This window comes from Ahaetulla prasina, chromosome 4 (assembly GCF_028640845.1).
Source record: "Ahaetulla prasina isolate Xishuangbanna chromosome 4, ASM2864084v1, whole genome shotgun sequence".
In the NCBI taxonomy this organism is placed as follows: domain Eukaryota; kingdom Metazoa; phylum Chordata; class Lepidosauria; order Squamata; family Colubridae; genus Ahaetulla; species Ahaetulla prasina.
Genome location: NC_080542.1, coordinates 118,143,555 through 118,159,678, shown reverse-complemented (window position 1 = coordinate 118,159,678; position 16,124 = coordinate 118,143,555). Strand labels below are relative to the sequence as shown.

General features: G+C 37.0%; 1 non-coding gene across 1 annotated transcript; it reads right to left on the bottom strand.

The window, feature by feature from the left end:
• Nucleotides 1-11,244: 11,244 nt before the first annotated feature.
• TRNAN-GUU (transfer RNA asparagine (anticodon GUU)) lies at nucleotides 11,245-11,318 on the bottom strand. Its single transcript has one exon. It is a non-coding gene; the product is annotated as a tRNA-Asn (tRNA).
• Between the last annotated feature and the right edge of the window lie 4,806 nt (nucleotides 11,319-16,124).

Sequence of the window (16,124 nt, the reverse complement as noted above, 5' to 3'; positions counted from 1 at the left end):
CAAAAGGAGGACAGGCGAGAGAACAGAAAGGGGGAGCATAAAAAGAGATTGGTTATAAGGAGAGAGAGAGAGAGAGAGAGAGAGAGAGAGAGAGAGAAAAGCAATATGTTTAAAAACAAAGGGGAAATACAGTGATGAGATAGAGAAAAAAAAGAAGAAGAAAAGAGAAAGGGATTGAGAAAAGAGAGAATGAATTCATCTCCCCTAATACAGTATCTCTTGTCATTCACTGACAGGAAATGCTGTCCCCGCAAGAGCTAATTCACAGGCACTGGAAACAGGAACAGCAGGGGTGCCTCCATCACATGACCTCCTCAGCAAAATCCAGAAAAAAAGGCATAAAAGGGGAGGCTGAGAAGTGAGTAAAAACACCGGAAATGAATGACACTGATTGCCTTATGATTAAAATTATTCGGAAAGGTTGATAGTTAAATAAGAAGGCAATAATAAAACCCTAGATCTGTTCCTGACTGGTGAACCTGCCAGTTCAAAGCCAGGTAGAGCAATACATGTACACACACATTCACCATCCTAACATTTTGGTGTCTCAGTGGCTTAGAAGTGGGGCTAGTCTCCTTTAGCACTTAGGAATTGACCCATATTCTAGGGCAGGGGTCTTCAACCTTGGCAACTTTAAGCCTGGTGGACTTCAACTCCCAGAATGCCCCAGCCAGCTTTGCTGGGAGTTGAAGTCTTTGCTGGGAGTTGAAGCATTCTGGGAGTTGAAGTCCTCCAGGCTTAAAGTTGCCAAGATTGGAGACCCCTGTTCTAGGTGGATTTGAAACCGATCTATTCTTCATTATCATATTCATCAACCCAGTTAACACCTTCACAAATATAGATGGAATAAATAATCTTCCTTTCAAGATATCATTATTATTTAATGATAATAAATCTGTTAGCCTCTAGCACTTATAGAGCACCTTTTAAATGTTCAAAGCGTTCTTCATATATTATTCCAGCGGTTGAATAAACTGTGCAGATTGGTATTATTTACCAGTAAATTTCATCTTAAGTAACTTAATGTCATGGATAGGGGGATAATTTCGATTTCAAATACCATGGGCATAACTATTTTTATTTAACTTGGTAAAGAATAAAATATATGACAAAAAATAGATTATATAAACAGATTAAAAAATGCCCCAAACCAAAGAGTTAAATGTTAATTTTTTCTTCCTTCCTTCCTTTTTCTTTCTTTCACATTCAAGTCAGTGTGACTTTTGGTAATTGTCTGGACAAGTTCCTGCAGTATTCTTGGGATTTTAGAAGTGGTCTGCATTTGCCTTCTTTCTAATGCTGAGAGAGATAGGGTAGAGAGAAAGTGATTACCCCAAGATTATCCAGCTGACTTTGTGCTCAAAGTGAGACTTCAACTCATGCTCTTCTGGCTTCTAATTTTAACCAGTACCCCAAACTGACTCTCAATTTGAATAAATTCAATTATAGATTCACTTTTTTTCTAGATTCTAGCAATCCCATTCAATCCAGATTTGTCATAACTAGGCTGTTGCTATATAGTGTACTTTATTTACACTTTAATTCCAACCAATTTGCTATCATTGCAGATCATTCCTAAATCTAAGAATTCATTGTTGCAGTTTTTAATTATAATAGTTGGGTGATCTTGTCTTTCTTCAGAAGCTAAGCAATATCAGGTCTGGTGGTTCTTTGCTGAGAAATGAGAATACTAGAGGTTTAGAATAATGGAATCTTGAGATGGGTTAAGATCATTATTGTGCCACAAATCTATTCCATTTACTATTTACCGAAAAGGGATGGAATGTGTAGTGCAGTGATTTAAGGTGTTATTAAAGTTAGAAAACAAGCATTACACTCTGAATAACGCTAGAAGAGTATTTATGTATTTTATTTATGTAAAGTTAAAACATTGTTTTAGACTTCAAAACTTCCTACTGTTGAAATCAACAGAACAACCACTGAGTTTAAGATAATTGAATTATTTCCTCAGGATAAGAAAAAAAGAAACTTCAAGCCATCAAACTGATTCAGAAGTTAAACCATAACTCCTATAACATCCAATTTTAAAATGTCTCCTATGGCATAGGTCTGCATGTACTTTTTCAGTTAATACTTAAAAATAATTTAACAACTCTGAATTAATTATATCTAAATCCAACCTAATATTTAAAAGTAGTTTTGTCTGAATAAATCTGCTTGCATAGGCATGTCTGGTGTGGGTATGTGCAAACGCACACACATGTACAAACACTAAGCACAATTTCTGAGCTCATCATAAAAAGGTTATTTTACAAAATTGATGGTCAGAGGCAAATGATTGCTAAAGTTTATTCCCATTCAAATAAATGGAACTAACATTATGACTAAATATTCATTTACATAAATAAATATTCTACCTTTCTTAGAAAATAATGAAGATTCCATTATAGTTGTTTGGTACCTAATACATTTTAATAAGATTCATGAATATATTTCATAACTAACTTCTTTTAAACTAAAATGCAAGAATTATTAGAAAACTAATATTGCCTTAGCATTAAACTCCAAATAATCTTTCTTAAAGTTTCTGTATAAAAAAATAAATTTCGTAAAGTTTCTGTATAAAAAAGTGCGTATACTCAAAGCTATGGTTTTCCCAGTTGCAATGTATGGCTGTGAAGGTTGGACCATAAGAAAGGCTGAGCGCCAAAAAATTGAGGCCTTTGAACTCTGGTGCTGGAGAAGACTCCTGAGAGTCCCTTGGACTGCAAGGCGAACAAACAAGTCAGTTCTAGAGAAGATCAACCCTGATTGCTCTTTAGAAGGCCAGATCCTGAAGATGAAACTGAAATACTTTGGCCACCTAATGAGAAAGAAGGACTCACTGGAGAAGAGCCTAATGCTGGGAAAGATTGAGGGCAAAAGAAGAAGGGGACGACAGAGAACGAGGTGGCTGGATAGAGTCACTGAAGGCATGAGTTTAAATGGACTCCAGAGGATGGTAGAGTACAGGAAGGCCTGGAGGAATGTTGTCCATGGGGTCGCGATGGGTCAGACACGACTTCGCAACTAACAACAACAAAAAGTTTCTGTTAAAATATTTTTATTTCTAAAAATCTTGCACATTTTTGAAGATGTGGCTTATTTTATTTGTCTAGAAAAAATCTATTATAGATCTTTTGAGCAAAAGGGTTTATGGGACAAAATAATAACAATAATAGAGCTTGTTTCACCTTAGAGTTGCTTGAAAAATTCATGCACTGGGAGATTTTTTTGTTGTAATGTTTCTAAAGAAAACACTGTTGAAATTATAAAAGGAGTTGTTAATATATACTACTCAGGATATGGCTGAATTTGGTTTATTAAAATATTAACCTGGATTGAAACTTAATAATGTTGGGTGGGAGTTGATTAGGAAAATAGGACTGGGTGTGAGAAATGAAAAAAATCCTCAATTCCTAATCTATGATGGTTATAGAGACAAATTAAAATTAGAAACTAAAATAGCAAACGTGATTTGAACTGAGAGATGATTCACAATTTGGGTTAATAATCGAGGGATAGGGCATTTATTGCAATCTGCATCAATGGAGAAACACCAGGTACAACCTTTTCAACAAAACAATGAAAAAGAGTATAAAGAAATAACTAAATGTTTAATCTTAGAGTTTTAAGTAAAATGAAATCTACAGCAAAAAGATGTATTAAAATCAAAGAAAACTACAATATATCTGAAATTATACAGAGCACTATTATATTTTTCTATTGTTTTTTTTAATTTGGAGTAGTAAAATGGACAATTTGGCATGATGCTCATAACAGAATTCAACAAGAGCAATAAATAACCTAATCTACTATATTGTGAATTATAAATAGTTTATATATTCTTTATCCAATAAATGTACGTCGTTGGGCTAAATCAAAGCATATTTAAATATAGAATATAATTCTGAAAACTCCGTACTCCAGTTTTCTTCATTTATACTGCACTGAGTTCAAATGCTTTTCCTTCCAAGCTAATGTGCACTAAAGCTTTCTCCAAACACATTGGGCATTCACTCTCATTATTCTTACCTATACAGACATAGTGGGAATCAATGCCCAACATGTATGGGGGTGTATTAGGTTGGATAAGGCTAAGGACTGCAATTTGAAATGGATTAGAACAATTGCTATTGATTATAGGAAAATCTTGATGAGTGATATTTGTTGATTATGGAAAAAAGGTAGCTAATTATTGCCATGTCTAAAATGGATTTTCTATGCTTGTGTCAGCATACGGATTTGATTAGCTTCCGGTTGGCAGGTGATGGCCATTTCTGGAGGCAAAAGGGCTGAATTAAATAGCCCAGGCCTGCAGGCTCTCCTAATGCTCCAAGATGAAATATGATAGTAACGAAGGAAAAAAATCTAAATAACTGGACTACGTGTTTTCTAAATTAAGCAAAAATAAGAAAAAGTGAAATTATTTAAGCTCTTAGGTAATTGGGCTTGATAATTCTATTTTATATATACATAGAATAGTTGAAAAGAAGCAATACTAGGAAATTACTCTTTCCTTCCTTCCTAAATAATTTATATATGCAAAGAACAACTTAGTTTTCAAAGGTTCTTTGAATGCAATACTTCGCTTAAAGCTTTGTTTTGTATTTCTATGTCAAACCATTTCCATAAACAAGCTATCCAGAAAATTGGTTGAGTTTAGTTCATCTTAATATATTCTTCCTCCTCTCCTTTCTCTTACCAGAGTATTCAGGCTGCAACCTTTCAGTACAACTTCTTTTTTTTAATGACTCCGTGTGGCAAGAAAGGTTTTTCTTCTGGCTGTCAATTTGCAGATATTAAACCCTTACATTTACAGAGGAACCAATATATTCCAAACTGCCTTTCGTAATTCATTTCCACAGATGTAAAAATAGAATGAGGCTAAATTGTAGTTTTACATTTATTTATTCTGAACCCAAGTTAGCTATGCCTGACTTGAAATCATTATTTTAAAACTATGTTTTCGTAAAGTATTCTAATGGGAATTTCAATCTTTATTCTCTGACAAATGTTTTACAGTAATTGGCACGGCTCTTTTTGGCCTATTGATATTAACCTTCAAAATATCTTGGACTTTCAACAACAGATGGCATTTCAGAATATTCTGAACTTGGCAACGTATAAAACCTTAATACTTGATCTTTCTATAGATTTCAAAGGGGCCTTCCATCCATACTGAATCTTAAAACATTGTTACAACTGAGCTGAGTTCTTTGCAGTCAAGCTCATGTTCTCTAAATGGCCTTATCAGTTTGCTCTCTATGTACAAAGCACTAATTGTTATTTCTGAATTGAAACTTTAGATATAAAAACAAAAGAGTTTTCATAGGCAGATTCTAACTGCTAGAATTTTAGGTACATTGTTCTTGTTTCCTTGGTTTTTAAATTTTTAATTTACACACCATTGCAAGCCGAGTTGAATTTATTAAGGACATTAGTTACAAAATATGCAGATGTTCTGGGAGCACACAATTTGTCATCCATAAGAAGTAAGAAATGTAACTATCTTGTATTAACTGAGAACTTGCATAGATTTTCACCAGTACTTTCTAGTTTTCACAAATTACACATATGACTTCCTAGAGAACTATATAATTCACCTTTATAATATCTAAATAAAAACAGTTTTTGTTCCAGATCAAACTTTTCAACCGGATCTCTAGGGGCATGTCTAGATTGAAAGTACCATGTTCCCTAAGCATGGTTTAATAAAATGCAGACCAAAATTTTGCACTGATAAGCAAATAACCTAGTCCTATTTGAATAAACATAAACTTTAATTTCTATTATGGTCTTGTGGTGGTAGGAGGAATGCTCTGCATCAAATTTGAAATTCAAGCATCTGCAACTCAAATTTAAAATTTATAGCATTATATAAGATAGTGACTTAATTAGATAATAATTTGAGGGGAAATCACTTTATAGCTACATTTGAACAACACCACAATCCTAATTTAAGGTGGATTATTTATGGCTCAGTGTTATGTAAATTTAACCAGAGATATTAGTTTATTCTCAGGTTACTACGCAATCCTGAGTACTGGCTTAATTCAATGAATCATGGTTAAGTAAACCATGTTAAACCATGTTAAAATGTTTCACAGGCATGACTCATTCTAAAATGGCTTTTATACTTATGGGTCCATTGTATGGTTGTATATAAATGAAAATAGATCATATCATGACCAACAATTGTAGGGTGAGAGAAAATTCATATTATAATTCTGTTAATATTAATTTAGCATTACAATACTTAATTTGAAGAACTGCATTGCTCTTTTCAATCATTACACTTTGCTAACTAAATCTTTCAAATAATGGAATAGAAGCATTCCAAAATTAGCAGATCCTGCTTGCTTGCTGTTTATCATAAACACCCAGATTTTTTTTCATAGGATTCATTGTTATATTAACAATATTTATGAAATTGAGTAGGATAATGAATGCTGCAGGAAATGCTGGTTCCCTGCTCTGTGAGCTTCTCTCACACATTTGGCCGGCTGGAAAGAAAATAAAACTCAAATGTTATTAGTTCAATTTAGAGATACTGAATTGAAGACCCGGTTATTTGTATTGTATTGTATTTCTGAAAAGAGCTTTACCAGGCCTTTGTTTTGCTTTGCCATGATTTTTCCTGCGAAGTGCAAATCACGTGGTACCATAACAATGCAGGGAAACAGTTTTATTTTTTATTTTCATATTTTTGTAAATGTTTGGTTAGGACTTGAATTATTAAGTTTTCATCTGTGAATTTTGTTGTATATTACATACAGGGAAATAATAATACATTTAAAATATTATTAAATAACATTCACCTTGTCCTAGGTTCCTGGGAAGGACTGAATAAGCTGACAAAATGCCAAATCTAAATAGTTGGCTGACAGTATCTCCAATCATAACAATATATTTCATGGAACAATCATCTAGCTTCTAAAATATCCCCCTTTCGTTTTTTTATGGATGGATGAAAGGGAAATATTTTAGACACTAGATGATTTGATTAAACCGTTTGCATTGATACCGGCCTGCTTGCACTCGTCCCAGCAGGAGGCAGAACAAATTCTGGCCCACCTTTCCGGGGACCCGTGGGACATGTAAGCGCGTGACTGGCGACTAGTGCTGATCCATCGCCAGTTGGAAGTTGTTCCTGGCTTTCCGAGCCCGCGCGATAAGTTCCTTTGAATAAGGCTCGGACTTTTGGAGAGAAAGAGATCCCACTCCCTGCTCCCCTAGTGGCTCTTCCGATCGAATTACCCGAGTCGCTCTTTCGCTGGGGCGCTCTCCTCTGCCTCGCTGTCGCTGCCAGCTTCGGGAACCCCTGTTGTTCGGCCTTCGGTCACGGTCCTCTAGAGTTCTTCGAGGCCGGAGAAATAGGGAGAATGGCTGCGCCGTTCCAGCGGGGAGAATTGACAGAGAGAAGCTGCCTTCTTCCCAAGGTCCTTACCCGTTTCTCGCCTTCTGCTTCCTTCTCATTTCCTCCTTCCTTCTCCTCCTCTCCACTCTCTTTCGTTTTTCTTCTTTTCTTCCGTCTGCTTTTCATTCCTCTTTTCTATATTTTCTGCATCTGTCTTCCTCTCATTCTTTGTTTCCCTTTCTTCCTTCTTTTTCTTTTTCCTTTCCCCAGCTGGTTTCCTCTTTCCTTCATTCCCTTTTTTCAATATTTATTTTTTCCTCCTTTTCTCCTCCTTTTCTTTTTACCTACTTTTTCTGGTTTTTTCTATTCCCTTCCTTTGTTCCTCTTTTTACCTCTTCCTCCCTCCCTTCTCCTTTTCTATACTTTTTTTCTGCTTTTTGCTTTCCTTCTTTCTTCCTTCCCATTTCCTCTTTTCTTTCCTTTCCTTGTTTCTTTCTTTCCTTTTCTTCCTGGAAAGGGAAAACTAGAAAGAGAAGGCGGCAGATGTGGAAGATGCAGAGCTGTCTAATGCTGGGGGTTACTATGCTGAGAGGAGTAAGCCCTTGTTGGTCAGCAACCTTCCAACCTGTCTTAAGTCATCCATTCCTCCCAAGCCCACACCCAGTTTGTGGGAACTAGAACTCAGGATCTCTTTTAGTTCATACCTTTCACCATAATAGAATAGAATAGAATAGAATTTTTCTTGGCCAAGTGTGATTGGACACACAAGGAATTTATCTTGGTGCTTATGCTCTCAGTGTACAATGTGTGTGTGTGAGTGAGTTTGTGTGTGTGGAGAGAGAGAGAGAGAGAGGATAACATCACTGAGAAGAAGCCTCAAGCTTAGATCAGCTTCCCCCCCCAGAGCTTTTCAATGGGCTAACCTACAATTCCATTATATGTAGCTGTCTCCATCCAGAAGACACCAAATTAGGCAAAGCTGATTAAGGTTGCTTAAAGTGAAGCTTGCTTAGGACTTAAGAACAGTATAGAGAACCAAATACCTCTTTTGTGAATGACTGCTGTACAACCCTCATCCCTTGCATCCTTGCCTAGTGTGAGAATTTGCAAAGATGGTATTCCTGAGTCACAGAATCAGGAAGCAGAGAAGAAGTTCAAGTCTTTTGAGATTTTGGTTTGGAGAGCCAAGAGAACTAAAGGAAGAGTTCAGGAGGGGGTGAATTCTGGCTGCGTGTCTAGCTAGAAGTGGAACAATGGAAATGAATCAAGGGACACAAGAAGCAAAGACTTTGAAGATTAAGTCTCATGCTTTACACGTACCTTTTAAACATTATTTCAATACTTAATATTAGGCATCTCTGTGTCCATGTCCTCTAATGCTGCACATCCTCTAAAAAAATATGAGTATAATCCTGTCAAAGACCAGCATTTTCTCTCCAAATTCAGTCAATCAAGAAAGGTGAACACTTCAGCAGCTCACTGTTTTGCACAATTTCTCTAAAGTGCCACATTCTTTGCAGGCATTTCTTAGAGTCTTAAAATAAAACTATAATCCTGTATAAAATAGGGATGAAATCTCTGCTATCAAAATAAAAATGAAAAAAATCCATTCAAAAGCATTTTTCATCTACTTTTAGATTTTAATAGTTCTTAGAAAATACATGTTTAGGCTTGATTTTTACACGTATGAATTAAAAAAAATGCAATGCACTTGAGTGTAACATTATATTTTAATTGAGTATGCCTTTAGGAATTCAGAAAGGACCCAGCACTTTATGAACAGGAGGGATAATATATATCAAATTAGGCATTTGAGTGAATGCCTGGTGTTTGACTTCAGAAAACTTATCTCAGCTTCCTCTCATGGTCAGGCACCTGTTCCATTCCTCCAATTTAGAAGCAAGAGAGCTACTTATATGACTTTTACCTAAAAAGTAAAGAGGGGAATAAATACTTCCCTGAGAGAAACCACTCTGCCTTCTTAGACCCATTCATGTAATTTTCTTGCCAACAATACAAAGCAATGTAGTGCTTTAATAATAGGGCATTATTAAATAGTGCTTTAAGAATTTGTTATCTACTAACCAAAGTTTACTGTTTTGATCCTAGATCAGTTTGCTTGAGCAAATTGAGATGAGCAAGAAACATTACCATGTGTTACCAATGGTACCAATATACCATTATGACAGGTATATTTGAGGCAGTCAAGGCAGTTTTGCAGACCATCTGCCATTAAATGTATAAATTCTATAAAGTAATAGTACATCTGTATAGATTTTTGAAAGCATAGTTATCTTCTTTCTGGGCAGATTCCGGAAACATGAAGCCATCTTGTATAGATTGAAATATTTTAAAAAGATTCTGAGTCAAAGTTTTTGTTTCTATCTTATAAAACATTTAAGATTTTTTCTCCTCTCAACTAAAATGTATAGGTTTCTAGACCTGATTTTAAATACATACATACATACATACTACATACATACATACATACATACATACATACATACATACATACATACATACATACATATATCTTTGTTTTAAAACTTAATTTTTAAACAAAAAAGGAAGAAAATTAAGCAGCAGCTTGACATAGCGAAAGAAAAAGGCGCGGTGGGGCGGCGGTTTGCATGGGTAACCCTGAGTGCCAGAAACGTTTTGGAAGAGCAACTGAGTTTTTCAAAGGTTGGGAATTATGAATTCTATGTCGGCAGAAAATCCGTTGTCTCCTCTCTTACAATCGCGATACAGTTATAAAAATTGGATGGAAGAATGGATTGGACTCGGAAGGTAATTTATGACAGAGGAGGATTCGCGGGTCCCCCGCATTTTTTACAAGGGAAAGAGGATGGGGAAAAGGCTAGGCAAATTTGGTGGAAAGATTCTTCTTTCCCAGGATGTTCAGCAACTCTGCGGAGGGAACGAAGGGAGATGTTTGCAACCGGGCGGGCCCTGAAAAGTAATTCAACTCCAGGGCGCAAAGTGCAGCCAGATCCAAGCTTATTTCGGCAGACAAACTAGAAGAGGGGGGAGGGGAGGAGAAAGGAATACAAAACTAAAAGCCAAGTACAATTTTGGATCTGCCTTCCTCTCGATGCTGTTACATAATTGTTTCTCCTGTTGGCATCTGTCCCGGCGTTGCCCTCCAACCGCCCAAGTTTTTTTTTAAGTATGACGCAAGAGAGCCACCGGGAGTGGGGTGGAGGCTCTGTAACTGATTATTTGTCTGGGCGCTGCTAGTCGACTCAGTTTCTCGCAGGAACCTCGGACGCTGCTGTTGTCTCTCGCAATGCCCAGCTCCACCGCCCTGCTGGAAGGAGGCGAATAAATCTGCCTGAGGCCGCAGCCCCCTCGCTCTGCGAGGCTGTTGCCAGAGTCAAAAGAAGAGGCGACGGCTACTAAAAAGACCCCCTCCCTTATTCGGGAGAACGGGGCTGGGGGAAACGGCAATTCTGAGACCAGAAAGAGAGGAGCTGCGAAGGGGGATCTTGCAATGGGAAGGCTGCTCGCTCTGGCCAGGCAAGAATAGGGAGGCTTCGGCACCCGAATCCCCCTTGCGGGCCTCCTCTTGGAAGGACTGCTGCGGCTGAGTCAACACTGCAGGCGTAACTTATGCTGCTTCTTGAGCAGAGGGGTTCTTGCTAGAAAGCATTTTGCAAAGAGCACGTGGGTGTTGCAAGGAAGAAGAAAGGGGGTTGAACAGAATCACCCTTTAAATCGCCGCAGAGCAGATTCTATAATACGCCTGCACCGTATGGTTTTTACTTCATGCACGTTCTCAATAATCGGGGTGTGGAGTTTGTGTGTTTGAAGCACTCAAATCAACCCCCCCTTAAGTCAATAAAACAGTTCTGCATGGTTTTCCACATTAAAACAGTGCGGAGCGTCCCTGGGTGGGCTCGAACCACCAACCTTTCGGTTAACAGCCGAACGCGCTAACCGATTGCGCCACAGAGACACCTGCGTAGTGGAGGTTTAAAAAGTTTGCTGATAGAATGACAACACCTCCCCCCTCCCTCTTAAAGTCCTGTCGGTATATCCATTGTGAAATGTTCATTTATCATGGATAAATTCTGCCGTTACACTGCATTCGCTATTTAAATAAATGAATTAAAAGAAACATAAAACCAATCATGTGATCAGGTTTCAAGATGAAAAGTATCTTTTTGTGTTAAAACACAAACTGCAGTCTACTTAGTTCAGAAAAACATCCAAAAAAAACTAAGTCACGGAGTCACTTTAATCCTGCGCCGAGAAGTGAACATGCTATAAAAATTTTATACGATGTAAGATTGTTATTTGGTTTGTTATTTGAAATGTATATGTCTTTAATGTATATGTCTTGTAGGTAGTAAGCATTTAGGTCTGAACGCATTTATTTTGAAGTTGCTTGAGATGATCAACATCTTCTTGACTGCCCTTCAGAAATGATGACATTATCTCTTCAGTAACAAACTTTAATTACATGAAATACAATTTTATTTCTAAAGTCTTATTTCCTATATTCCTTAAAACTGCCTCCAGGCCCAGAGTTGGGATCTTGCAGCAGGCCCTTCTTTTTTGCCTCTATCTGTTAGGAAAAGGGATATATTCTTTAACATATTATTTAGACTGAATGAAATCCCCAACAGTTTGCTTTCTCTTTCTCTTTTTCTTTGGGAAATCAAAAGGAGTGGAGTTTGACTCAAAAGAAAATTCTAAAATTTATCCTCTAAAATATATCCACCCTGAAAATGTTTCTAAAGTCTTTAAAGTTTTGTGGGAAGTACTGTAGTTGCCCTTTTTAATACAAATCATGAATTCTGTTTAGGAAAGTCTTAACAACTGCTTTACTTCTTGACCTCCCAGTTAAAATCAAGTCTCCCATGTATAATCTCTGTATATTCAGCCATGCAAATTTTTATTTAGCAAAGCTTACAAAATACCATGTTAGATTTTCTTTCTTTTAATTATTATTGTTTACACTTTTAAAGTTGTTTCCTAATAGTGTGTTTATAGTTAGAATGTATTTATAGCGTATTTATATGTAATGAAAGTGAAATTGGAAGAAAAAAAACATTTACAAAAGACATATTCTTGGGTTCTGAAATGTAATTTGTATTCAATATTCCTGATATTATTAATATTATGCCTGCTACCAAAAGATGTTCCTGCAAATCAATTCTTTTTAAGAAGCTCTAGACAGCTTTTTTTAAAAAAAAAATCTGATGCAACTACGGTATAAGTTTGAGTTTAAATACATAAGGACACTTGCTGATCATTGTTGCTTGCTCTACATTAATTGTGCTTCTCATTGGTTCATGCAGACCACATATGATCTGGACAAAAGGCACACACACTGATTAACAATGCATTTCTTGATTTTCCAACAAATTCTACCATTTAACTTCACTGTTTCCCATGAACTATCTCAGTTTTCTGTGCTCAAAAGCAACTGCACTCTAGAGCCCTTTCTTAACAAATAGTTTTTAACCATTTTAATTCATTTTAATGGTTGAATATGTTGATTCATTGGCATCCTTCAGTCTCAAAAGACTATGGTATTGTGCTCTGGAAAGAGATCTTAATATGTTGATTATTTGCATTTTAATAGTATAAACTACCAACTGTCACATGCAAGTGAAATGGGTAGCTATATAAATTCAATCAATCAATAGGGCAGAAAAGTGACCACAGATTTTGCTTCAAAGATCAGCTTTTAGAAGGTCTTTAAAAAGCTAGAAATCTGGTGATTACAGCTATAGGAGAAACTGCCTCCCTTCCATAGATTTTCATGTATCAAGAGGAGAATTAAAAAACTGCAAATGTTTCTTGTTTTTGTTTTACATAGTTACAAATGTGCTCCGATTTCATTCCTCAGTATGCATACATCTGTTTATTTCTTCCATTAATTCCTCAAAACTGAATGTAAACATTGCCATATCTTTAATACAGTAAATACACTTTTCATGAAGTACCCAGTGAGTCCCAATTACATTATTCATCTGTAATATTACAATATTCTCTTAATTCATAATTAAAAAGTAGCTTAAAGTGTATTTAAGTGGATCAAAAAGCTGTATGTTAATTATTCTTGCTTTATCAAGATGGATAATATGAAAAAATAATAAAAGAGGAGTATTAACATTTCAGATGGTATTACAGTGAAACAGGGTGAGTATAAACAGATATTTGTAGGTAGATTTGAAATTAATTTACATAAACATCTACACAAAATAGCTAATCGAGCACAGCCCCTAGTACACTGATGGCTAACCTTTTCCGGACCAAGTGCTCAAAGCATGCATTAGCATGCACCAGAACCCCCAAAATGCAATGTGTGTGCAGCCCCACGCATGAACCCTGCCCCTGCGCATACGCACATGGCCCCCTGCATGGGCCTCAACCCCGTGCATACTCGCACACCCCTGTGCAGGTTCGTGCACACCCACGCATGCATCCCAGAGATCCAAAGACCAGCTGGCCAGCGGGAGGCGCATGTGTATGTGCAGCGGACCTGAACTGGGGTGATACGCCATCAGAGAGGGCGTTCCATGCCACATCTGCACGCGTGCCATAGGTTCGCCATCACGGCCCTAGGAAGTGCTTGAATTCAAATGTAATACTGGACTCAGATTTTTACAACATTAAAATCCTGCAGGTAAATTTGTAGATCCTGAAATACTTGTATATACAAGTAACCTACCCATATTTCACCACAATTCCACCCTCATTCATTTCTGTAACTGTACTTCTAAAACATTTGGGGTACAAGTAGAATCACAGAATCGGAACGGACCACCTAAGACAAATGACTGCAACATCCTGTTTAGGGCAAAAATTCAAATAGAAGCATCCCTGATAGATGGCTGGTTTGCCTCTCCTTGAACACTTGCAGTGATGGTGAGCCTACCAGCTCTCTGGGTAATTGGCTCTTTTGTTAAATTAACATAAAATTGGATTATTTCTTCCTCTAAAGTAATACTTTTATACCATTTCCTGCATTCTGAGAGGATAGGAGTCGTAACTTTCTTTTGTTTGACACTCCAGGTATTTTTAAAAAAGCTATCATATTTCCTGTCAGTCACGTTTTTCAAGTCTAAATATACCAGTTCCTAGAAAAACATTTCTTGTATAGTTCTTGTATAGGCATAGTTTCCAATCTCCTTATTGCTCTATACTGCACCTATTCTTATTTTATGGGTTTTCCTTAACAGATGGGGTTCAGAACTGGACAAAATATTTTAAAAAGATCTGATCTGTTCAGAATTTAATGGAATTATATTTTTTAGAAATTAAGTAAAATTGAATTTTTGGCAGCCACATTATGCATGTATCTGACTCATAATCAGCTTGTGATCAGCTACAATTCCAAACCCTTTCATGCATTTGTTTTCATTTTTTTAAATGAATAATTTTGTATTTTTCTTTGTTAAACTTCTGGTAATTTCAGTCTTTTAATCAAGATAATTTTGATTTTCATTTCTCCTAGAACAGTGATGGCTAACCTTTTCTGGACCGAAAGTGTGCCCAAAGCGTGCGTGTTCCTGAACCCCCAAAATGCAATCCGTGTGTGACTCCCGCACATGCATCCTGCCCCCCATTCATGTGCAGCAGAGATCCAAAGACCAGCTGGACAGCGGGAGGCATGCATGCATGCGTAGTGGAGATGAACTGGGATGACAGCTCGCATGCCATCAGAGAGGACATTGCGTGCCACCTCTGGCACGCGTGCCACCTCTGGCACGCGTGCCACAGGTTCACCATCCTGGTCCTAGAGTGTTGAGTAACTGCATGCTACATTTTTATCATCTATAAAAAGTATTATATTTCTTCATTAATAAAAATGTTAAACAGGATTAGAAACAGAACTCAACAATCACGAGATAATTTGCTACATATATACATATATTTATTAAAACTTAATTAAAAATAATACAGACTGATGTAAGGAAGAAAAAATATAAGGAAGAAAAAAACAATCAAAAAATCAAAAAAATTGAAGAAAGAAAAATTATATATATTCATCACAACAGTTATAAGTACAAATATCTTTAGAATATCATGGGATACTTTGGATGTTAAATTCTGTACATCAGTGGTTCTCAACCTGTGGTCTCCGGATCTCTAGGGGGGCACAATGCATCCTAGGCTGTCTGTGAAGGCTTGAAGAAATGTTATGATTTAAATCTTGAGTTAAGACTTGGGGATCTATGGCCATGGTCCCTGACCACAAAAAGTATTTAAAAGGGGGACCATGGTGAAGAAAAGTTTGAGAACCACTGCTATACGTATTATACTCAGAAAGCATTCCTACAATCTACTAAAGAAGTTCCTGGCTTAAAAATATGTTCTTGATCCATGATAATTTTAATGATCATGCTCTTATTTTCAAGACACTTGACAGATTTATCATTTTATGATCTATAGTATACTCAAATTTTCCCTAGATACAAATATTACTAGAGATTGTCTAGAGCAGTGATGGCTAACCTTTTTGCCGTCGCGTGCCAAAAGTGGAGGGGGGGTGGGGGTCGTGTGCTTGCATGTCCACGCCCATAATTCAATGCTCCCTGTGCCTGCCATATGAACCCCCCATGCTCTCTCCCCTTTTGGCACATGATGGCAAAAAGCATACTAGTGGGCCCAGTAGGCCCGTTTTTCACCCTTCCCAGGCTCCAGAGGCTTTCTAGGAGCCTGGGGAGGGCAAAAACAGCCTTCCCTACCTGCCCGAAGACCCTCTGGAGGACAGAAAAATCAGCTGGCCGGTGCGCGCATGCGCACT